Source organism: Rousettus aegyptiacus, unplaced genomic scaffold, assembly GCF_014176215.1.
Source record: "Rousettus aegyptiacus isolate mRouAeg1 unplaced genomic scaffold, mRouAeg1.p scaffold_m13_p_12, whole genome shotgun sequence".
NCBI classification, from domain to species: Eukaryota; Metazoa; Chordata; class Mammalia; order Chiroptera; family Pteropodidae; genus Rousettus; species Rousettus aegyptiacus.
Genome location: NW_023416287.1, coordinates 83,954,733 through 83,981,012, shown reverse-complemented (window position 1 = coordinate 83,981,012; position 26,280 = coordinate 83,954,733). Strand labels below are relative to the sequence as shown.

General features: G+C 38.8%; 2 pseudogenes; both read left to right on the top strand.

The window, feature by feature from the left end:
- Positions 1–21,135: 21,135 nt before the first annotated feature.
- Positions 21,136–21,614, top strand: LOC107516192 (annotated as a pseudogene).
- A 1,942-nt stretch (positions 21,615–23,556) lies between these two features.
- LOC118610509 lies at positions 23,557–23,675 on the top strand (annotated as a pseudogene).
- The last annotated feature ends 2,605 nt before the right edge of the window (positions 23,676–26,280 follow it).

Sequence of the window (26,280 nt, the reverse complement as noted above, 5' to 3'; positions counted from 1 at the left end):
TATAGTGACTATAACACGCAGTAAAAGCTGAATAAGTCATAAATAAGACCCGCCTGGCTTCATGGTGTGCTGGGATTGGAGTAGTAAACTAGAAGGAAACGTGAAGACACTGGATCAGGAGAATGGAGAGCAGGGACCCTGATTGAGTTTCGGGGATAATCTCCCCCATGTGAGTCACCATTAGTACAAACTAGAATATCCACAGAGGAATTTACCGGGATGCTGGGAGTCTAATCGACTATCTGAGACATATCTGCAAGAGTTTCTACATAGTGATAAAACATAAGGGAAAAAATCATAAACAATTCAATTCCAGGAGCATCTATTTTGAACCAGATTCTAGTATACAACCAGAAAGATAGTGAGAGTTAGGAGAAACAGCCTATCCTTAAGGAAGATGCTTGGCAGAGCTAACCAGGGACAAAAATGGGAGGGATTCAGGACAGGAATCCAGCCCCTGTCCTGAATTTTAAAAATACACACAAATTTTAAAACTACACACAAATTTAAAATAAATATGTATTCTTCTATATGCATTTAAAAATTTCTGGCAGGAGCAACAAGAAATGAGAGTAGGAACTCAATACTTAGAGGCAGGGGTTGAGGGAAACTTCTCATTGTATATTCACTTTATACTTCAAATGTTTGAATTATGTGATTATTACGTATTCTAAAAAGTAAAGCATTTTTAAATATAAACATTTTTAGTTTATATATTTAAATACATGATTAAAATATAAATATTCAAAATAGTATTTAAAATGTAACAACCATATTATAAAGAGAAATAATGAAGATGAAAGTACTAAAAAAGTTTGGGGTGGTTCTTAAGACGGTTACTGTTAGATGGGTCAAAATTCAATTTGAATTCCCTGGAAGTTAAAGGATCAAGGAAAACGAGATGAGTTACATAATTATTGTTATTTGTAACCAGAAGCATATTGCCCAATTTCCTTACTATGAAGAGCCTAGCTGAGCATAGGAGCCACAAGGCAAAGCTTTGGGGACAAGAGTGTCTTCGACCTGAAGTTCTGGGTACATTTAAATGATTAGAAAAAAAAGAAATTCAAGTACTGTGGTACTTATTACTTTGGAAAACTGGATCCAGGTTTCTCAGAACCCCTCCCCTATAGGATTCCAAGTGATATTTGCACCCCCCCCCCCAAAAAAAAAAATGATGAGATTTGGATGCCAGAAGTGAAGAGGTAGCCATGACACCCCGAAGGTCAGCGTGGTTAGATGTGCCGAGGCAAAGCAGAGGTACCAGTGAATGTCAGCTTGTCCCCATTCTCTTCCGCTCCAAGTTCAGCTCTTCTCCCCAACTGCCAGCCTGCTTATCAACAGCCACCCAAGAACCCCCGCCGGGTACAGAAGCAACAGCCTGCTGTGCACCTCGCCAGTTCTCCTTCGCAGTCCCATCGCGGCAGCTGGGCCAGCCTGGCTCCCCGGTGTCCTTCGCAAGCTCCGCCTTGTCCTCTCAGTGCTAGTTTAGGGGACTTACCTTTGATCCTCTAACTCCCTCCTTGGACACTTATTTCCTGAGCTTTTTCCGGTAAGGTCTTATTCTTCTAGTAAGTCATTTGTTTCATGACCCATATCGCTTCCAAAAGTCAGGTTGAAATATGCAGAAACTTTCTTCCTGCCCTGTTCTTATGTAAACATCTGATTCAACCTGAAAGCATCTTGTGTTATCATAGTGTAAGAAAGCCCTTCAATCAGAGATGTCAGCCCCTGAGTCCAAGGATGTAGATTTCTGATGATCTCATTTATTATCAAGTTTGAACTCAGAGAATTTAAGGCCATGGTTTTATTCCTTTCAGTGTTCACTGACCTGTTTAGAATAATACTGATAACAACAATCAAATATTGACTGAGCCCTTACTATACCATGCCCTGCGCTGAAAGCTTTACATGTTATCACCTCATCTACATCTCACAACAACCTATGAAACACGTGTTATGCTCATTTCATAAATAAAAACTGAGCTCATCAAGATTAAATAAGCCATCCAAAATGGCGTAACTAGTTAGCTGCAGAGCCCTGATATAAAAAACGACAATGAGACTTGTGAGCCTGAGCAATTAACGGGTAAGTACTACTGCTTTTCTTCTCTCTCAGACAAATGAAAATCACAATTGTACCAAATTTTGCTCACATTTGCAGTATCTTCAGATTCTCATTCCCGAATTCCCATCATAGGACAACGGTGAGTCTTATCCATCAGCTTACACCTTTCCACTTACATCCTCTTGGGATGTAAGTGCCACGTTATGACAAAACCATGGCACAACGTGAAGCCACAGCGGGGAGAAGCGAGGTGCTCCCGCCAACAACGAGCACTCACTAGCAGTCACGTGAGTGACCCACCGTGGGAGGCCCGCCCTGAGAGGACTCCAGCGCCAGCCGACATCCTGTGAAGAAAAATAACTGCTGGGCGGGGTGGAGCCAACGTGCAGTCTTGAGAAATAATTAAATGGTTGTAGTTTTAAGCCACTAAGCCACTAGGAATGTTTATTTGCATTAAAAGGTAACACAAATGAGGGCTAAAGGTTGGCCTTTTATCTTTTGGTGCTATTAATTAGGAAGAAATCCACATACATTAAGTAAGCTACCAGATATCTAAGTGCCAAAGTTCGTATGCAGCTATAAAACCAAAGAATTTGATGTCTTACACAATAAAAGTCCATTTCATCCGTGAATTAAGATGGACTTCTGGAGAACATGTAAATTAGTTCTAAACATGCTGCTCAAACCTTTTCCAATATTCAAAAGATGTGCTTTATGGCAATAAATGTTTGCTGTAATATGGCAAGAGGCCATACATTCAGTTCTTCTAAAAACTGCCCTGAATTATGAAAACAAATTTAAAAATATGATCTAAGATACAATCCTGTTTATAAAACAGGGTCATCAAGGTTGGTACATAGAAGAGTTTTTTCTAAGCAATTAAAGAGCAGTAAATCATAAAGAATTAAATATAAATTCTAAATTTACTTAGATAATAAATGCCTAAGGAATCAACAGTCAATAAATTCTAAACTGGACTTTTCCCAATTAAGTGAAACAAAGCAAGTAAAAACTCTAATGTCAAAGTATCTGTGCCCAAAATGAGCTTGTTTCTCATCTAGGATATTAGATTGGGAGTCCCAGACCTGCCGTTTATTGAGAATAAATCCACAGTGCAGATGTGAGAGGCAGAGCCAAAGACCGATGGGTCTGTAATTTAGAAGAGAGAGCATCATTCTTTCTTTTAATTTTACTTTTAATATGTTTCTACTAAAGCAGATTAAATTTCTATATTCAAAATTACTCTGCATTCCCTGACAACACAGAAGTCGATACCTAAAATCAGAGAAAAGCAATCTTGGAAATCAAAATTTGCCATAGTTATTTACAATATTCAAGTTTGGATAATCAACCATTAGCAATTTCTCCCCTAACTATTCATTTACTTAACCAATGTACACTGAGCCATGATACATACTGAGGTTTCAGAAATAAATGAGAAAGATTCTCCGACTGAAGCAGATGGTAACGAGGCGTGACAGGTATTTACAGAGGAGTACACCCTGAATGTGGTCAAAGAGTAGGAGTGGGCAGATAAGGCTGGGGAGTCTTCACAGGGGGACAATAGCTTTAGTCCGATCTCGTTCTTAAAGGATAAATAGTTTGGTCCTGAAAAATAAGAGTCTTCTGGGAAAACAGAATAGCGTATACACTCGTGTAGGGAGAGAAGAAAGAAAGAGAGAAAGGAGAGAATGAGAAACTAGGGAGCCAGGGTGAGGGAGACAGAGAAACAGAGAGACAGAGACGGAAGAAAAGAACCTCGATTCATGTTCTCAAAGCATTAACTCTTGGAATCCATAGAAGAACTGGCTCTTGTTATCTACTCCAGATCATCCTTTTTCTAGTCAATATTATGTTTAATTGCTTATTATTATAATTTAAATGTTTGCAACTTGTCAATTATCTGGTTACCCTTAGGTACAGGAAAGAAAAGTAGATAATTCTTACCCTTTACTTACTGGTTTTCAATACAATGAGTTGTTGCCTACCATCCTCCAAAGGTGGTGAGTAAAGGGTTTTTTTGGTTGTTGTTGAAATAGTTCAAACATCTCACAATAAGTCCTTTTTTTTTCTTTTTTTTTTTTTTTTTGGCCACAGGTTGCTGGGCCAAATCCAAGCATCTGGGTTCTTGTCCCAGCCTGGCCATTAGCTTGGCATGTGCCCGTAGGCAAATCACTCTGAGTTCTATTTTCTTGTCTTTTCCTTTAAAAAAAAAAAATCCAGCTACTAAGTGAAGAACATGGAACTGGGCCCAGCTCAACCATCTGGTCCATAAATAATAGTTGTCTTTCCTCCCCAGAATAGGAAACTCATGTTTTTTTATGAATGAAAAGAAAGTAATAAAATAGTTGTGTGATTAATAAAATAACCCTCTGAAAGTTTTTAGCGAGGTAGAAAGGCAGAAATGGGATAGTAATTTCAGGAACAAGTAGTGTTGAGGGAGGTGCTATCCATTAAAAAAAAAAATAGAAGAAACTGCTCATACGAGAGTTGTTTCATTTGAATATACTTAGAAATAAATCAGAGAAGTATTTAACAGTTATATTTATTAAGTGGAAAATTTGAAAAATAGAAGGATAGAGAGGCAAATTAATTATTTACTTAGTTACTGATTTACAGATTACGTAGCTTACATAATTTCAAAGAAAATGCAAAAAAAAGGGTACCATGAACAAGGGTTATTTTTGGTGTATGGTGTGTGTGCTGATATGTCCTGCTTATCTGCTTAAGGTAGATCACATATCTGTTGCTTGATTCACATTATCCATAAATTCTAAAACAAAAAGTCTGGCTCAGAAGACACAACTATTTCTCATAAGGCGATTAGAGGAAGTTCTCCAAGAAACATCATCAACAGCACACCATAAAAGGTAATGTCAGCCACTAGGGAAAATGATATGGAGTTTCCTCAAAAAGCTAGGAATGGATCTACCACATGATCCAGCAATCCCTCTACTGGGTATTTATCCCAAAGACTTGAAAATCGGTATCTAAAAAGATATTTGCACACCGATGTTCATAACAGCGTTATTCACAGTGGCCAGGACATGGAAGCAACCAAAGTGTCCTACAAGAGATGACTGGCTAAAGAAGCTGTGGTGCATATATACAATGGAATACTACTCAGCCATAAGAAGAGATGAAATACTGCCATTTGCGACAACATGGATGGACCTCGAGATAATTATGCTAAGCTAAATAAGCCAGAAAAAGTTGAAGATCACATGATATCGCTAACATGTGGGATATAAGCCTAAAAGCAACAAATGAACAGGACAAACAAACAGAGATTCATGGACATGGACAATGGACTAGTGGTAACAAGAGGGTAGGGGTTGGGGGAGGAGGGAGGAGGTAGATGGAGTAAAAGGGGTCAAAGATGTGGTGACAGAAAGAAATCTAACTATGGGAGGTGAGCACACGGCGTAAATATGTATATGCCTTACCGTAAAAAAAATAAAAATAAAGTTTTAAAAAAAGGTAATGTACTGAACACACTAAAAGAGTCTCACTGCCCTCCCCACAGCCTCACCTTCCACGTGCTCAGAATCTATTTCGGACCAACCTGCCGGGTGAGAGCTGTGCCTCTTAACACACTGTCATCATGACTTGTCACTGAAGATGTTAACCACTTGGCTGAAGTAGTTATTCGTTAGGTTTCTCCACAGTAAAGTAATTTTTCCACCTTCTTCTATAGATTAAATGTTTGTGTCTTTCCCGAATTTTTATATTGAAAACCTACCCCGCAAGGTGATGGTATAGGAGGTGGGGCTTTAGGGAGGTGATTAGGTTATAAGGGCGGAGCCCTCATGAATGAGATTGGCACCCTTATAAAAGAGACCCCAGGGAAATCCTTGGTCGCTTCAGAGAAAAGGTGGCTGTCTCGGAACCAGACACTGAATCCGCCATCACTGATCCTGGACTTCCGGCCTCCAGAACTGTGACAAGTTAGTTTCTGTTGTTTATAAGCCACCCACTCTACGGTATTCTGTGAGAGCAGCCTGAACGGATTAAGACACCTTCTTTCCAGACTGTACCACCTAGAAGGCAATCGCTACGCAGAGGCCACATTAACAGCGCAGGGCAGAATGTCCCATCTCCATTAATCGGAGCATTTACGCTGCACAATTTGTACAAGAGATACTAGTGAGAATTCAGTGTCTCCGGAGTGGCTCCAGTGTGTTTGCACTTTACCCTGTTCCTTTCTACTCATGACCGATATCTTTGCTTTTTCCTGCCAGCCTTCTGCATAAAACATGGCATCATCTACATAGTGGGTCTCAAAGTGCCATTCCCAGACTGGCAGCATCAGTATTGTTTTGTTAGAAACAATTTTGTTAGAAAGGCAAATTCTCGGTCCCCATTCTGTCCTAGAATCAGAAACTTGGGGCAAGCCAAACACTCTGTATGTTAACAGAACTTCCGGGTCATTTACGTTTATTTTGCTGTTAGAAGTAAGGATAACTGCTCTGTTTTTCTCTTGCCTCGGTTGGCCTGTTCTCATGGCCAAATCCCCATTCTTTAATCCATCCTGTAGCTTGTCACACGTCTTGGCATTTCCTTCCTCATTGATACTGATTACACTGACACCTGAAGACTCTTACTAAGTGTCCCCACAGACACCTCCAGAAACCGAGAAAGTTCATGTGTTACATCTTTTCATTACTAACACAGTCCATCTAGTATCTTCCTTCAGTGGGTAATCTTCTCCCTGGTCTAAATTTCTGACTGAATTCCTAAAAGGAATTTAGTGCTTTGATGGACAATCCTGTCCCCACTCTATCCTTCTTAAGTAATATCAACAGATTTCCCTTTAGATAGTTAATGCCTGCTGGGGAGTGATAAGAATTGCCATGCCCTTGAACTTGACCCCCAATGGTTAATTCTCCCCCTGAAAACTCCTGCCAACGTCTTTGATTGTTCCAGGTTCCATCCCCTTCCTGCAACTTCTGTTTCCTGGGCTTCCATCTGGTACCAGGAAGCGCGTCCCTGCCAGGAGCCGGCGCTGACACTCTCAGGTTTCCTGATTATTGCTCGTGCCATGCTGCTAAGTTCGCTAAATGACAAATGTCTCGAGACACGTTAAGAGCTGTTTAGCGGCTGTAGAACAGTTCCGAAAAATGTAGGGATAAGACAAAGGGGTACGAGTTCTCGCACTATCCATTTTAACTTCACTCTATCACAAAATTATTGTATACAAAATTCTCTGAGATATAAAATATTCATTTCCTCATTCATGAACTATTTATATGCTTTATGGGGAGGCGTATTTATGCCACAATGTTTAAATGGAAACTGCTCATAAAAGGATAGCTATTAGAAGAAATGTTAAATGTTAATTTGCACTGAAAAAGCATAAATTCAATCTATGAGGAGCTCACTGAAAGCAGAGGTCAGCCAGACTCACCATCTCACGCATCGACTCACTCGTTTGAAAAATGCTTCGCGGCACACACATAGCACCTCACCACACGTGTAGTGTCCTTGGCTATACTTGCATTGACACCTCTTTCTGCTTTCACATTTTTTTTTTGGTTTGTTTTTATTTTCCTCAGTAGACATGGGTTACTGTCATTAAAATGGGAAGAGAAACATTTTTAAAAATTTGATCCACAAGGACACTTCTCTCAAATTTCCACTACATAATTAACCAATAAAATAGTGAAATGTAACCAGGCAATTTTTAAACATTTCATATAATTTATATCTTCACTTTAAAAGATGAAATTAATTTTCTTTTATGATTTGTCTGTGCTTAAGATGGAATCACTAGAATAGATTTTTTTTTAAATGAAATTATTGGCTTAAAGGGTGTGAAAATTTTAAGACTTTATATGTATAGCCAAAATTTATTGACCTCAATTCTTAAAAATATGTATGCATTCATATTTTTTTTGTAATTATTGAAGTAATATAAATTTAGTGTCAAGTATGAGTAAAATGTAACAAATCTGAAAGGAAAAAAATTATTCATAATTGCAATCCTAGAAATTACTAATCGATGTCTCCACTTTAATCTTTTCTCAATTCATGGGTGATAGATAGATATAGAAAGATAGAGATAGAGATAGAGATAGAGATAGAGATAGAGATAGAGATAGAGATAGATAGAGATAGATAAAATCAATATAAATAGATATATGTCTATATTTATATATCTATATATATATGAGTGATACGTAGAGGAAGAGAGCTTTAGAAAATAGTCATTTTATTTCCTTTTTATTAGTATTTATATTTTCAATTTTTAAATACTTTTAGTTTATTTTCTCAAATTATTCATATAAAGAAAAAATGCATATTGACATTCATCGTATAAAATAACAAGTTAACACAATTTTATTTCCCTTATACTTCCCTTTCTACAACTTTCTACTTTCAATTTATATAATTTGAGGTTTTCAAATTATATCTCATAACTTAAGTAAGATGCACTTAAATCTCTTCAAAACCAAGGCAATAGCAAGGCAAAATATTCTTCAGGAAGCATTGTCTCTCCAACGTATGTATTTACATGGTACATGGTTTTATGCACACAAATCGCTCACACGCGTGTGCTGGGGTGACAGTGAAGTAAAAACAAAACAAAACAAAACAAAGCAAAAAACATAAAAATACATTTTGCAAATAATCAAAACCATAAGTATACGTCCTTAAGAAGTACAGGGCCTACATTCTAAACGCATTCTCTAAAAGAGGGAGTTGACACACTTTTTCGGTAAAGGGCTGAATTATAAATATTTAAGCTTTGTGAGCCATATGGTCACTTGTGGCAAATACTCCCGTCTTTCATAGCACAAGATTATGTTTTTTTATGCTCATAAGACAAATAATGCTCTAATATTTTTCTCATACTGTTTCTCCACTGAAATAGCCCCTCCTTACCCCCAACACCTTTAAAAATTCTGCTACTAACTGAAAGCCCTCAGGCCACTGCAGCCTAAGTAACCATCCCTTGCCATCCTAGAACATTACTTGTCGGTATCCCATATTCTGGCTACTAATTATAATATCAACTCTCATTTGAATGAATGATTTGTGCGTCACCTATTAATCTTCATTATGTCCATTTGATACAGCCGAAATCTTCCATTTTTTTAAATGAGAGAAATGGAAGCTCAGAGGTAAAGTTACTTTCCTGAAGTGGCGGCTACTAAAGGGAGAAGCTGAGCAATCGAGAGATGCTGAATCTCAAGGCTGTCTTCTTTGTGCTGTAACTCACTATCTTTTTCTGTATTGTTTTCTATTTGAATGTCTTTGTAGTTCCACAACTAAGCGCCTTGAGGACCGAAACTATCTTATGTACGTACATGAGTACATACTTTATTTTTAACATACATTTTTTCTGTATTCCTCAATGTACTAAATAAAGAAGATATTTCTAAAACAAATTGTCTTAAAGATTTAAAATTATGTCAGCCTCTCTGAAGCCATTGCTCTCATTCAATAAAGAATAAAGCAATGTACCCTCGTGGTTAGCCTACATGAGCAGAGGTGAACTTTGTGTGTTTACCTTATAAACTTTGAGCATGTTCTTATATAAAATAAAATGAAAATTCTGAACCCTAAAAAAATTGCTCAAAAAACGATTTTCTGGAAAACAGTTTAAAAACCAACAAAGAAGAAAATTCTCCCTTTATCCTTACCCCAACTAAAGTCATATATACTTATAAACACACTTCAGATATCCTTTGAAGTCTTGAATTTCATGACTTTCTCCCTGGGCTTTGGATTTCCTGTTCACTGCTCTTTCTTTTATCCTTTGGTATTGCTTTTTCCTTTCCTTTTCTTTTCTTTTCAGTTTTATATTTTATGTAAACAACTTCTCAAAATTAAAATTCTCTCAAATATCACAAATGGACTGAATTAAATTACAAAACAGTAATTCTGGAAGTGGACATTTTATAACACAGAATAATACTTCCATCATTGCAATATGAAAAAAAATTTAGGTATCACTTCATCAACAGAATTTGTTTACTTTCAAGTTTATTTATATCCTTGGCTGGTTTGGATTTTATTAAACTGACATTTCTTTTTGGAAATTTCTCTTCCTTTTCCATATGACTTAGAAGGTGCCCCCTAGGTCTTTCCTTTCTCTATCACCAACCAAAGACACCAAGAAAAATAATTCTCCACTTCTGCCTTCGCTTCCTGAGCAGGAGTTGGCTTAGACGAGATCCAAAGGTTCAGAATATTGAATAGACTCTCTGAATCTTAGAGAGTCTAACATGAGAATTTACCGTTCTAGAAATGTTAGAAACTCTTTCACTTGAACCTCAGATTTGGAAACATTATATTAAGTGTTTCATCTAGTAACCAATTCCAGCCTAGTGTGTCTTCTCAAGATTCTCAGAAATATCCAAAAGATACAGCAAGCTGGCAGGAGCTACCTCCTTTTCTGAGGGGTCGGGGGGTCGGGTGTCAGTGTAGTATAGTAGATAAGCAGACCTAGGTCTGAATCTTGGCTCTGCTGTTTACCAGCTGTTCACTAGCTGTATGACCTTTATCAGGTTAATAAACCCCTGGAACCTGGAGGTCTGGGTCCAATCCCAGCTCTGGCTCTATAGCTACACATCATCCCGTGAAAGTCCTGTCGGCGATGAAGGTCCCTACCGATAGTGCCTAGACTACTGTCTAAATCCATGTAGACCCAGGGTCTAAAACTGATCATGTTTGATCTGACCAGGGAAGTGTTGGCTTCGTGAGTGTGAAAGGCGAGGATTGCTGGGAGGGTAAAACAGCTGGGCACTTCTACTTAACACTAATGGCAAACACGGAAGCAAACAGTCTCATAAAAATGGAGGTCCCCCCTTCTTTTGGGGGAGCTTCATGTAGAAAGAGCGAGCTCCTAAGGGCCGTCACTGCTGCCACCGTTTGGACCCTGTAGATGAAGGGCTGCTTCTCTTCTGAACGAAACAAGGTGCCCTGGCCTCTCAGGCGGATGCAGGCTGCCAAGGGGAGTCTGTCCTCCCCCTTCCAGCCAGAGAATTGGGTGAATTCCTGAAGAGCAGGGGCTGCGGGAAGGTAGGCCCTCTCAAGAGAACAGTTCCTCTCTTCCCTCCGAGTCTCCGCGTCATGGGAAGCGTCAAATAAACACAAGCCACTTCTGTGCTTACGTGTTACGTGTCCCTTCACAGACACGAAGGCAAAGTGCCTGAAACGAATTTCTAACCAAATCCGTGACCTGGGCCACTTCCATCGCCCACCGCCGCTCAGTGGCCAAGCGGTCAACACTGGGTCCCCTGGGAAATGGATAGGGACATTGTTTAGTCGAAGACTGGCTGGCCGGCAAAACGTACACATTTGACTATGACCCTTCTGCAGTGCTATTCCTTTCTTAAAATAAGGGGTACTAGGTGACCCCTAAGTTCTCTCAACTCTGAAAGTCGAAGTGCATAGGGGTGTCCTAGAGTTGGCCCTGTCACCTCTCAAAGGCCAATTGTTAAATATTTAGAAGTTTCATGAGCCAGCAGCTAAACTATGAATGACACATAATTGTTCAATTTGGAATATTTACAGCACAGAGATTGGTAAAAAAATACAAATCAGGCCTTGTTTTTTTGTTTTGTTTTGTTTTTTTTTTTTGAGAGCTGGCTTATGAGCATGTCCCTGAATACTAACCCTGTGTAGGACATAGTGTTAGATGCTCTTAGACGTTATTTTGCAGCAAGACACGTGACCACACTCTCAGGTGGAATTCGAAATGTTAGGACACATTTTTCTGTGTCAAAATGACAGATGGGCACTGTGCGCACTTCATGAGCAGAGTCTTGTGGTGATGAACGTCCCACAGTGTGTGTGATCATTTCTCCAAATGAAGGAACGTCTTGTCCAAAATGTCATGAGCCACCCCACTGAGAAACACTGCAAGTGGTACAAATAATTTCTAACAGCATCCGGCGGTTGTCTTCTTTGAGCCTCTATAAGAAATCAAATTTGTATGAAAATTACTGTCTATTGGACTAGCGAGTAGAAGCAGGCGGGGCATTATCTCAGAGAGGAAACTGTTGACAATTTGTTCCTTAACTTGCTCTCCATGTGTCATTCGTTCCTCTTGAACCTTTCCCTCTCTTTGTCTCATTGGTAATTTCCACTCTAAATCATTGATGAAAATTTCCTTTTTTCCTAGTTCTTCTATTGAGACAACGTATCAGGTAGGGGTTATGTGAAGCTGCAAGTAACCAGAAGAAAACAAAACAAAACAAAACAAAACAAAATCCTCATGGAGTAATAGTTTGAACATGTGATTTTTTTTTTCCTCTCATACTTATGTCATGGAATAGACAATTGCTGGCTGTGTTTCAACAGCTCAAAGATATCAGGCCTCTACCTAGTGGCATGAATGCCAACTCATTCCTTTACAGTCAAAGGAGGGTATTTCATTGCAGTGGTGACCAGAAAATATATTCCATCTCCAGAGCACATTCTTCCAGGAATCAGAATACCTGGGACCGAAACGAGTCATCAGAATGCCAATGTTTAGCAAAGAATCAGACTAGAGGAATTAAACCAAGGTGCCGCGGTTCAGCCAGTAGACTCTGGTATGGTTGGCTAGGTGTTCTCATCCAGCATGCATTCTGATATCTATATTCATGCTGCACTCATTGTTAAATATTTTTCATCTTAAGATCATCTAGATGATAAAAGGCAGAAAACTATGAATCACAGCAGCTCTATGGGAATATTTAGTTTAGAGACCAGCAGCAAGCAATGATGATGACTAACATTTAAAGTAGAAGACTTCATTGAAGAAATACGTCGTTTAATATTTAGTTTACGTCAATCAGGAAGATACCTAAGGGTTTCTTGAGTGATACAGATTTTTTAAAAGCTTATGTATTTAGCTAAAAAATAAGCTTCCGTTTGCTGGAAAATTCAGGTATATACCAAAGTGAATTTCCATATGGTACAAATGAGAGTATGTACTAAGAAAGAAAAAAGTAACTATAAATCCCCCTGATGATAGCTCACCTGGCTCTATCTTCTTTAGGACTAAATAAATGGTACAATAACATAAATATTTATCTAAAAATAAGTAAAGAACAGCTACTTGTAAAGCAGATATTCTAACAGAGTCAAATGTCAGTCAAATGGCCACATATAATGACAGAACAATTTATGTTGGTTATTTTAACTTTCCCCTAAATGTTAATATATCCTTGGTGTGCGTAGCTAAGAATTTTGCTCACATATAAAGTCAACATTTTTAAAGATGCTCATAAATATCATCACTTCCTAAAAAATTCACAGGTAACCCAAAAACTGTTCATTAGGTAACAAACCATAAAATGTTGATAATATAGCATTATCCACATCCACTAAAACGGTTACTTGAAGTAGTTACTAGATGGGTTCTGTTCAATTGCCAAAGCCTAGCAGTTTCTTAGGAACTCCCCATTTTGAGTTATTGCTACAAAAAGAAACTATCATCTGCAAAGTCAGTTCTTGTTTCATTACTCCATCTGCATAAGACACACGGAATATTATACATAATGATCACTGAACTCAGAGTTCAGGAGAGGAGTATTAAAAGATGAAAAAGATTTTTTAAAGCTAATAAAATCAGCCTCATCAACGCAGATCACAGGCAAATTTTTTTACTGTTATACTTAGAAAACTATTTAAAAGTCTATAAATGCATTCATTTGCCTTTGGCACATGAAATAAGTACCTCTAAGACTATTTTTACTTACAGAATTTCCACAAGTACGATCAAGAACCTTAAAAATTGCCCTCGAAAATAAATAACATTTTTCACTGTGGTATTTTAAAATGTAAAGCTCTGGACTATATAAAAATGTATAAACTAAGCCAATTTACTATTCCTCAAAGAAATGAGTAAGATGTTACCACACTTTTGAAATTCATTTAGCTAGATTAAAAAATAAACACCAAATTTAAAAATGGGCTGGGTCCCGCCTGAACGCACCTGATCCAGGCTGAAAATGGGCTGATGGTTAACCGGGTGTCTGGCGCCATCTACTGAACAGCCACAGAACGTGTCCCTATGTTTTCTTCAGCTAAATAGTGTGTGAATCATTTAATTTTCATAATAGGCACTTATGTGAAAATGACTGGAAAGTAATTTGCAAATGTAAAAGTAATTACTGTGTTGAGAGTGGTACTTTTTTCAATTTGAATTGCCATATATATTTTTTAAATAAAATTATTTATTGACAAAACACAGAAATATAGAAACTTGAAAGATTTGAGCAAAATAGGAAAATAAATAACACCAGGGATGGGAATGAATCTCTTAAAGTCACTCACCACAAGGAGGTGATATTGTGAATTGTTGTGAATCCAGCACTGGTGACCAAAAGTCATCTGGCCCAGCAAAATTAAAGACTATCTTTTTCTTCCACTGTTTACAATTAATGCTGCTTACCTAGCATAATATAAATCAAGATTTTCTATGAATTAGCATTATGGCAAATTTATTACAATAGATCTACCACCTGGTGGTAATGGGGGGAAAAGCTTTGAAGGCAGTCTTTGATTTATCAAAGGAAAATAAATATATGATGCATATGGTTAACTTGACTAGAACTTCCTGGGGAGCATGAGGTTCCAGGGTTTTGCTTGGGCTATGGAAACCACAGTGGTGTGTGAAGCTAGGTCCTGGAAGATGTGATGTGCAGGTGTCTTTCTCAGTAGCCATTATTATGAATGGTCCTTTCCCACGCATTGAATAGTCAGCATCAATAACATCCCTTAGATGTTGGTAGATATCTTTGCCTCCATAGATCTTATGGAAGCTGTGTTTGCTTTACACCTGTCTCCAAGAAGACTAACATTACATCACCTCTGTTTTGTTCTCTGTGCGTAGTTGCCAGCCCAGGGCCTGATATGTTGGTATCAGATATATATGGTACTCATTCAGTAGGTACTCAATGAACATGTTAATTAATTGATTAAAATATAGACCTGGGGCAAAGGGTGCAAAAACAGAAATAGAATAATGAAGGAAAAGAAAAAAAATCAAGAAGTCTCTTCATTGACCCACATACAAGGACCAGAAATTTCTCTAAGTATTAATTTGCACACTGAAGCAATATTTGTTTAGACTACGAACATATATATTTTTCTCATTCTAGCTGATATTTGATAAATAAACACAATGTTTTTTTCAAAACGTCTCCTTACAAGTAGCTGAAGGCTAAAACACTACCCGCCTCGTGTGTCAGTCAAGGTTCAGGCAGAGAAGAACCGTAGATAGATGCACATGTAATGAGGGATTTATTATAGTGACATGACCTAATGGAATTGCGGCACCTGCTCGTGGTCTGTGGAAGGTTTTTGTGAGTCGGGCTGCAACTCAGGGAGGAAAGGAGGAGGTGAGTGGGAAAGAGCAAGGAGAAACCGGAACCTGCCAGGATGAGTGGGACCTATACGACAGGCTACACCCCACATCTCCCGCTGCCCCCAACTCTAGAGATGAGAGTGGCCTGCAGGTGAAGCTGTCTCTCTTGGCTCAGAGCTGAACACAGCCCTGGCACCGGAGCTGGAGGAGCTGTGGGCCAGGCTCCTGTGCGCATCAGCAGGCGAGCCAGCAGAGGGCAGCGCCATGGCTGAGCGGAAGGGCTCCAGGTCCCCTGCTCCCACCCGCCTTCTCAGCCTGAGAACAATTGCTACAGCTTCACCATGCAGGTCTGGCATGTAAATGCTCTCCGAGATGACTAACTCTCAGGGAACTCTGCGGGAAAGGAATTCTGGAAATATTTAATAGAATTCACCTACCAGTGAAGTAGTTTTCTTTTTGGAAGGTTTTCAACAGCAAAGTCCATTTTTCTTCACAGATACATGGCCCAATGTGGTTTACTTCTTCTTGACTGAGCTTCGTAGGAAGGTATCCATCTCATCTAACTAGTTGAATTTACTGGCTTAATATTGTTTATAACATTCTGTTTTATCTTTTTAATGTAGGTGGACCTGTAACGATGTCCTTTCTTTTCATAGTGGAATTGGCCCCTGCCACTCTGGGTCCAATTATTCTCATTTCATTTAAGTTTCTCATTCAATGACCACAGTTCCCACCGTAGGGTCTGGCTTACAAAGAAACACAATCACAGAGCTCTTCAAGAATGCTGGGACTCTTCTCACAAATTTATTTCTCACCCTATTGGTGAAAAGAATGCCTTCTGGACTATCCCACTGTAGGTGAATAGGTCTGAAATGATGAATTCACCCTAATAATCCAATGTCCTTAAGCCAGGTAGAGCATTTAATGATTCTGGCACATTTAAAACATCATGACAGGTTAGATATTAAGATTATTTCAAAATTATTACATCTTCATTCTTGTAACTTTACACTGAAATTAATATAAGTAAACTTCTAACGGCAGACGTCATCAGCTTTAACTGTAAATATAATTTCAGTATTTGAATGTATTTGACTTCGTAAAGTTTGATTCCAGGTCAAGAAAGGGTGACGACCATCTGCCTGAGCGAGCAGATTCCATCCCAGACAGAGTCTTCAGTGGATCATACTTGCCCGTATGAGATGCCTAGTGTTCCCTTGGAATAGACAATGGGTTCACCTGCAGTTAAAACCAAATAAAACAGAGTAAAAAGGCAGCCTAAGAAATGGGAGAAAATAGTCACAAACCACATATTGGATAAGGAGTTAATTTCCAAAATATAAAAGAAACTCCTGCAATAGCAAAAAAAGCCAAATAACATGACTTTAAAATGGTCTAAAGAGATGGATAGACATTTCTCCAAAGAGGACGTACGAATAGCCAACAAGTACATCAAACAATGTTCAACGTCACTAATCGCAAGGAAGAAGCAAATCAAAACCACGGTGAAATGTTACCTCGGGCCCAATAGAATGGCTATTATCAAAAAAATCAGCAACAACAAAAGACAAGTGCCAGTGAGAAAATGGAGCAATTGGAACCCTTCTATGCTGTGTGTGGGAATGCAAAATCGTGCAGCCACTGTGGAAAACAGTATGGAGGTTTGTCAAAAAAAAAATTAAAAATAGAACCACCATATCTCTGCACTCCCTTCAGAACTGCAGCAGTATTCACAATAGTCAAGATATGGAAACAACCTAAGTGCCCATCAACAAATGAATGGATAAAGAAGACATGATATCCTGTACGTACATTGTTTAGCCATAAAAAGGAAATCCTGCCATTTGCAACAACATGGACGGGCATCGTGCTAAGTAAAATAAGCCAGACAAAGACAGGGGACCGTGAATGTGAGGTGTGGTACAATAAAGAATGTATATCTGAGTTTTGTCTTTGGTTCAAGACACAGAGTTTCAAAAACTTGCAACTTCCTAAGCGAAAAAGAATGTCTTTATTATGCTAATGAAGTGACTTCTAAACAGTTTTTGGATGGGAGGTGATCAAGAGAAAGACCAAGCACATAATTAGGAGGTTGGGACTCTCAGATGCCACACTTCCAGGGAAGAGACAGGGGCTGGAGAGTGAGTTTGATCACTTGGCCAATGATTTAATCAATATCGTGCTTCCATGCCCAATAAAAAGTATGGATTCTGAAGGTCAGTAGTGCTTCCTGGTTGGTGACCACTTTCAGCTGTTTGAGGAAGGTGACGTATGTTGTCACCCTGACGCCATGGGGAGATAGTAGAGAAGCTCTGTGTTTGGGACCTTCCCGGACCTCACCCTGTGTATATCCTTCATAATAAAACTGTAATCTTAAGTATAAAATAAACAAACCAATTGTCGTGAATTTGTCATTTGCATCGAGTCAGTTTACCTAAGCTGGAATGGCCACCAGTATGTGTGACATAGATGAACCTCAAAAATATCATACTGCGGAAAAGAAGGCAAACAAATTGAGTACCTACTGCATGACCCTATTGTTATGAAACCCTAGGAAAAAAAAAAAACCAAATCTAATCCGCATGACAGAAAGCAGGTCCGTTATTGCCTGGGGCTAGAAGTGGGGGGGGGGTGCTGAGATGGAGCGTGAGACTTATTGACACAATGGAAATGTTCTGCGTTTTGATCTCAGTGGTAATTACCGGGTTCTATAAATCTTTCAAAAATTATTGAACTGTGCTTTTTTAACGGGCACATTTGATGGTACCTAAACTATATCACAGTGAAGTTGATTTTTTTTTTTTTTTAATGGGCTTGAGTGAGTCCAGTTCTTCTACTACTAGCTGTGGGATTTTTTTTTTTTTCACTTAATCTCTTTTCAGGCTAAATTTGAGGAATTCTGAATTCTGAATACAGAGGAATTGTTTTCTGCAAACTAGAAAACTCTGTGGGTCAAATAGCCCTAGAAAATGTGCAAACTGTACCAAGAACTGGAGTGATTATTCGGCACTGTGGGTGACTCAGAATAATTATGTACAAAAAGGCTTTGGGCTAATAATCACTCATGATGGCCAAGTAGAAAAACCAAGTATTTTAAAGTCTTAATACTGACATTTGTCCACCATCGACCTGCTGATTTGCATTATATCATGACAGCCCTTAGCCAGCATATGTAAGGTCATAGCTACCTCTTGAATCTTTCCATTTTTTATGACATTGCAGCAAAATTTTTCACCAAAGGATAGAGAAAGTTGACAGTGAGAAAAACAGAAGGCAAGAGAGGAATGATCAACATGCACGGAAAAGTGCAGACTTTCTTCCTGTTTGGGCCGTTAAATTTGTCAGAGGCAAAAAGAAAAGCTACTGCATTTGTATTTCACACAGGAACATCTCCTATCAAAAGCTTCTTTAGTGTTGGACCCTAACAGGCATGCAGTTTTCCTTTCTTTGCTCAGAAGTTCAGTAAGATTTCCCCAGAATAGAGGCCAAAACATGTCGTCATAAAAAAAAGCAAAGTGAAAACGCAGAAAATAATTTTTTTAAATGTTACTTTTCTACGTCTGATTGAAAAATAGTTATTTTAAAATGTGTCAGAACCATCTGCTGTATCAAACTCTGTATAAGTGTGACTTCATTCTGGGAAAAAAGAAAGAAGAGTCTTTTTATCCCTTTTTTATAAATGTATTTAAAGTCATTTCAATAGAACACATGTATTTATAAAGTATGATTACAAATATCTTTATATGCCTATGCTGGTATCTGTGAGAAAGCTACAAATGTAATCTCAAATGGTTACAAGACAGAGAGTCCAAGTATTTTGTGACTTTTTAAGTTAAGAAATTCAAAACAGTTCTGAAAGCTGAAGTTAGGCCTCATAAAGATGAGGAATTGTTTTCATGAGTTTTATTTTTGCTAGCAGAGAACGAAAATGCCTTTTGCACATTATAGTGGGAAGGAAGAGACTGTGCTTTCAAAATATTAAAAAGTCATAGGACACTTTTATTGAGGTGTAATTTAAAACAAGAACAATTTCACCTCCTTATTGCCAACATTCTTTCAGGAATGGTAAAACATGAGCAAAATCTGAGTGCAATGACCATTGTAACTGGTTTGTTATTTAATGCAAGGGGGAATCTTTATGAATGTTGATGATTGATTAAATCAACATTTATTAAATACAATATAAGAACTGGCTTTTTTCTCTTAGAAAAAAAATGCCATTAATCTCAAAAGGAAGGAAGGAAGGAAGGAAGGAAGGAAGGAAGGAAGGAGGAAGGAAGGAAGGAAGGAAGGAAGGAAGGAAGGAAGGAAGAAAAAATAAAAAGAAAGAGAGGAGGGAGGGAGGAAACTATTGTCTCAAGAATACTGACTTTCCAACCTCTTTTGCTTTCTCGCTGAAGAATTAACACTTTACGGTTTTCTCATAGCACTTTTACACCATGCTTTGGGGCCCTGTTCAGATTGTTGTCTCTTTCGTCCTCTCTTCAAGTCAGAGTCCCCTTCTAGGCCTCACCTCCACTGCGTCGCACACCATGCAAGCCCTCTGAAAGTCCCCGCTTCTTGGTTGTGACATTCGGTACGAGTTGTGCCAATGGAGATTCTCTCCCCAGGCTACCCCCGGATGGAGTCCATTCTGTGTGGAGTTCCTGCATCAATGGGAAATGAGTAAAGGGACATAGAATGACTTCTCTAACACTTTTATACTCTAGCAGGTGCACTAGAGATAAGAGACATAGACAACATCTCTTTTGCTCAAAATATTTCCCAGGAACAAACCGCCAATCAGAGATTGATTTATGTTGACAACTTCATTTAATAATTGCAAATACACCTTAGGAAGGTTAATCCTATTAGTCGTTTACATTTTAGGTCAATATTTAGGTCAATATAAGTTTAGCTTAAAATGTTTCATTTGAGAAGAGAAGACAAGGTCAATTGAAATGGCCAGACAGGTCTGACGAACTTTAACACAGCGGGGTTCGGGGTGGCTGATGAGAATGGCACACAGGAGACATTCGATAAATATTTCTGAATGAGCGAATGGTTCAGAAATAAACACAGAAATATCTAGGGGACAAATGGCCTTATTTGTAAATTCACCTCAAATTGGAACTAGGGGCAAAAATTAGGGAAGTTGCCAGTTAGACCACATTCATGGTTGAAAATATTCACTAAATAAAGATATCTGTTCTTTCCAAATTAATCGATAAATTCAATAAAATAACTTCAAATTTCATTAGAGCTTTGCATGGAACGTGAAAAGCCAATGTTTCATCTGGAAGAGTGAAGGACCAGGAAATCAAACTTTTTTTTTTTTTTATGAAAAAGATAAAGGATGTACTTTCTCTAAGAAATGTCATTATAAAGTCTAATGATTAAGACACTGTGATGTTGACACAGTAAAGACAAAAGATAGTTAAAACATGTTAGAAGAGAACTATGGAAACCCAAAATACCATTACGAGTTGCTGTGAAAGAATAAACAATTTAATAAATGTTTTTGGGTCACTTAGTTACCCAAATAAAAATAATTTAGATCCCTAAATTCACACCACACATAAAAGTCTACTTTAAGAAAATTCAAAACTTAATGTGAAAAACAAAACTTTTTAAATTTCATAAAAAATGTAGGAGAATAACATTTTTGTTTTGTGATAAGGAGGTAAATTTTACATAAGATACAAAAATCATAAACTATAAAGGGGGAAAGTTTAACTACAGCCTTGCAGATGCTGCTGCCCCGAGTCACTGGCGCCCAGCCATGGTCACCCCGACTGCATTCTGGAACACCGCCATGGACCACAAGACCTCCGCCCATGTCTCCCTCGAGCTGTCTGCAGACAAAGTTCCAAAGACGGCAGACAATGTTTGTGCTCTGAGCAATAAGGAGATAGGATTTGGTTATAAGGGTTCCTGCTTTCACAGAATTATTCCGGGATTTATGTGCCAAGGCGGTGACTTCATACGCCATAATGGTCTGGATGGCAAGTCCATCTATGGGGGGAGGAATTTGATGATGAGAATTTCGTCCTGAAGCTTATGGGTCGGCATCTTGCCCGTGGCAAGTGATGGACCCAACGCAACCGGTTCCCAGTTTTTCATCCGCATTGCCAAGAGCAGGTGGTTGGGTGGGCGGGACTCCCCAAAGTGAAAGGGGGCGGGACTATTCTGGAGACCATGGGGTGCCCTGGGTCCTGAAATGGAAAGACCAGCAAGATCGCCATTGCTGGCTGTGGATAAAAACTCCAGTAAGTTTTATCTTAAAAAAAAAAAAAAAAGTGAAAATAACTAAAACCACAAAACTCTACACCTTTTAAGGGTTAGTTGCATTATGTGTGAATTATACTTCAATAAAGCTGATATTAAAAAAGTAAAAGGACTCAAAACAATGACCCAATAACACTGGCAAAAATTTTAAAGATGGGCAATAGTAAGAGTGTGCGAAGATGGGGCGTACACTGTCGGAATAAACTGACGAGAGTTTATCCAAGAAACCTGAAGGTGTTTGTTTGCTGATGTTTACCCCGTCACCCAGAAAGTTCGCTTCCAGGTACATATGCTATAGAAACCTAAACCTAAATACATGTGACCTAAAAGAAATATAGAACATGCTCACAGCACCATTATTTTACTATCGAAATTTTTCAAAACCATCTAAATAATCGTAAATAAGAAAACGTTTAAATTATGGGATATTCTTAAATAAAATGCTTTCCAGCAGTCAAGACAAGTAAACAAAGCTACAAGAATCATCACAGCAATAATTACTTCTGGGAAGTGGTGGAGGAGAAATGAATCTGAAGCAAAGGACACAAACAAAGCTTCCTCACCATCTGTAAAATGTTTTATTTTGTGCGTCCACGATCTGAAACAAACACAACAAAATGTTATTCGTAAGACCTGGGTAGCAGCGCATGAGTGTTCATTATCTCGTTGTCAGGTTTTGTGCATTTGGAATGATTTCATGAGAAATAAAATGCCTTTGGTGTTTAATAAAATGCACGGTTCTGAATAAATAAAACTTTTGATATGAAAGCATAGATTCTAGCCACGCCTTCATTATCAAAAATGTTCAAATTGAAGGAATGGCAGCCTGTACTTTCAGTTTCAGATGCGTATGTTCTAGAAATTTGCTACACAACTTTGTGGCTGTAGTTAATGATACTGTATTGTCTATTTAAAATTTTATCAAGAGCATAGATTTTATATTAAGTATTCTTACTAGATAATAAGAAAGCAGCAAAAGTTACAGATCCCATTAAAAGAAAATATAGTTTTCTATATAGTTTTCTACATTTTTACTCAAACACATATGTGAGAGTGGCATGCAGAATCCTTATAATTTAACTCAGTCTATTCGTCTCCCTTTTTACAGAACTCATGAGTTATATACTGATGAAATATTATAGATAGGTCATTCCTTTTATTCTTTAGACCAAACCATGACCCTTCTATGACTCGCCTAAGATATCATAATAAGGTAATAGTCCCAATTATGAGCCAATTTTTTTTTATTAGCCCCTCGATTTATTTTTTTAGATAAGACCCAGTTATCAGTGTCGTAAAAACCCCTTAAACAGGAAATCGGTGGGTTTGCTCCTTTCTCATTACAGTTTTTGGGTGACTTACTCTGTGGTACCTTTCATCTGCGAAAAGATATGAGCAAATGAGAAAATTCACAAAGAGGGACGTTGGGATTAAAGAGAGAGGTGAGGCTGACGAGCCGGTGAGCGAGAAATGCCTGGCTACGCTCCACCCTCCATGAGGAGAATCCAGCACGGAGAGCACACGCCGACGTCCCCGGAAGGCAGTCTAGGTCTGTCTTTACGGGCTGGAACTTCGGCCAAATTTTACACTGAAAACATAAATAAAAGTATATACGGAAGTCTGTACTTGGACGCAAAAATTCCAGCACTACATGTACAAGATAAGGACTAAATGAATTAACAACCTTGTGTTAAATTTTTAAAATTTGTTTCATTGGCCAGATACTCATTGTCAGCCAACAGTGAACTGTGGCTGAAAAAATTCAAATGCTCTTGCAGTTTTAGACAGAATCTAGGAGGAGGAAGTGATGTATAATATCTAGGCCCCCGGTACACAGCGTCTGGGGTCTTACATCTAATTCTGGACACCATGTTTTACGAGTTGCTTGAACACATTTAAAGAAGAGTCAAAAGGAGTCTACAGCCATGCCACCCTGAACAAGCCAGATCCCGTCTGATCTCGGAAGCTAAGCAGGGTTGGGCCTGGTTTGTACTTGGATGGGAGAGCACCTAGGAAGACCAGGTGCTGTAGGCATAAAATACAAAAAAACTAAGGGATTGTAAACTGACAAGGTCTGTGCAATCTGTGAGGTCAACCAAGGGTTGCCTTGCCTAAAAAAAAAACAAAACAAAAAACACACACACACAGTAAAAAAGGTGACAAGACCAATAACCTTTAATGAGGACGAGTGGAAGAAACACAAAGTGAGTTGAGGTCCTGTGGCAGTAAGTGAGGCGTGACATGAAGAGCAGTCTTAATCCTGTGGTCACATGACAGGGGCCTGTTTGAGTCGTGGCGGGCCCAGAGGAATACGGATGTCCTATACTGATGTTACAGAGAACGACTGGCTAGTCTTCCTAAAATGTAAATTTTTTTCAAAGATTCACCCAACTGATATAGATCCGGTGTCTAAGAATAAATAAAAATATAACTTACTTTAAAAGAGTAAATATACGAAGGGACAACATGATAGAATTTGGGGGAGGGGGTGGGGGGAGATTGTTCTTTTATAAAATTCATTGTTGGTAAATTATAAAATAAACTACTAGTCAAAAAAAAAACCACTTTAAAAATCACACGAAGCTAATTTTGTCCAAAGAGACCATCCAGTTTGTCTCATTCTATACACTGGTTCCGGAAGCAATGAGAACTGAGGCATGGAAACTTCTCGATGCTCCGTGGGTGGTCTGGAAGGTGCCGAGAAAGAAAAGGCCCATTTAGATCTCTCCAGGTTCACTCCTAAAGGGGGTGCTGATTATCACACTTACCCGCAACCCTGAGACCACAAATGGGGGGCTGGAGAGGAGAGGCCAGCATCTCCTCCGCTCCACGGGCAAAGGACCAAATGGGGACTTGAGCGGGGGTGGGGTACGCCAGCACGAACCTTGCAGTCCTCTCGCTTCTAAATGGTCTAACCTGCCTAAACTGAAAGATAAAAGAAAGGTACATTCAGCCTTTCTCTTGTTTCTCCTCGTTTAACCATAAAAGTGAGTTAAGAATGAGTTACCAGGATCTTAGCCCGACCTGGAAATCTAAACATAAGACTGCTTATCTGCCTAGAAAAAAATAAATCTATTTAGGCATGTGTATATGCTTAGATCTACATTTTCCATATGAAATAATTCTCATTTTATATCTTTGTCTTACACTGCATTTCGTCAAAGAAGAAGAAGAAAAATAAATTTATAAGTTTTCTAACTACTTGGTGTAGTTTAAAGACACTGAGGGTGTTCAGTTATTAAGCCCACAGAAGGGATGTTTCCTATGGGACATATGAATTCAAAATTGTAGACCTGACCAGAGCAACTCAGAATCCTGACACCATTGCTATTCGATGCATGAGTAGAAGACGCTGCCTGCAATTGAAGAGGCTTTTGTAAAAAAGAGCTTCATGCTTCTGAGCCTCCCACCCCAGATAGGCTGGCCCTCTGCCAGCTGTCAAGGAGCCTAGAACTCTCTCCTCCCAAAGAAGGTATCTGGAAGGCTCTTGCTTGTCTTGGCTCTGACCAGCTCTACCATGCTCCTTGGACGCTGCAAGATAGAACTGTCTAGATATATGAAACCGGACACCTTCTTCTAAAAGATAATCAAGGGAATCCCTTTGGGCTTTATAAACACTCCACCTCTGTCACCAGCAGAAACCCGAGCCTCGCAGTCAGCTCTCATCACTCAAACTAGGCACATGCACTGATGCGACCCAATTTGCCTTCCACTCCTCCCTTCCACCGTCTTAAGGTGTGTTCTGTGTTACTCACAGTGTATCAGCAAAAAGTGCCGTTATTCTCCAACCCTTCCATAAGCCTTCTCTTTTCTCCCATGCCCTATCTGAAATCTTATTGTTTCATTAAAACATCTCTTCTCTTTCCCCACTGCCCTCTGGATTGTCAGCTACCTTTTCTCAGATACCCATGTCACTTAGGGTCTGGAAATGGGGTACAGTCTTTCTATCTTCCCATTGCAGAGATAAGACTCTCAATTTTCCTCTCCACACCCATTTCTCCCCCAGGTTTCCTCAGCCCTGGAAATAACAGAAATATCAACCAGATTTTTCAAGTCAAAACTCTAGCACTTAACCTCGATATCCTTCTTCAATCATTCCAGCATTCGGTACATCAGAAAAACCTACCAATTCTATCTCAAAAACATATCCCAACTCTGTGCTGTTCTCTCCAACTGTACCATCATAATTATAAACCAAGCCACTTCAATTCAGTCCTAACTTCCTTCCCTCCACACTCACTCTCGATGGTCCATCTCCCCACAGTAGTAATTTACCTTTTAAATGAATGTGATATCACTTTTCTCTGCTCCTTAAAACTTATTAAGAGTTTTATTCCTTGCCTGACTTTGCAAATCCTTGCATGACCTGGGCCCTGACTAACCCTCTGTCCAAATCCTAGACCGCTTCCAGCCTTGTCCACCGTACTGGGTTGAATTTTGTCCACCACCCCCCTACCTTCCCCCCAAAAATATGTTGAATCTTGATCTGTCCCTCTTACACCTGTAAGTGTGAATTTATTTTAAAATAGGATATTTGCAGATGTTACCAAGTTAAGATGATATCGTGACAGTAGGCCAAGGACTGATGTACTTATAAAAATAAGGAAGCCACATGAAGACAGGGAGAACCACGTGAACA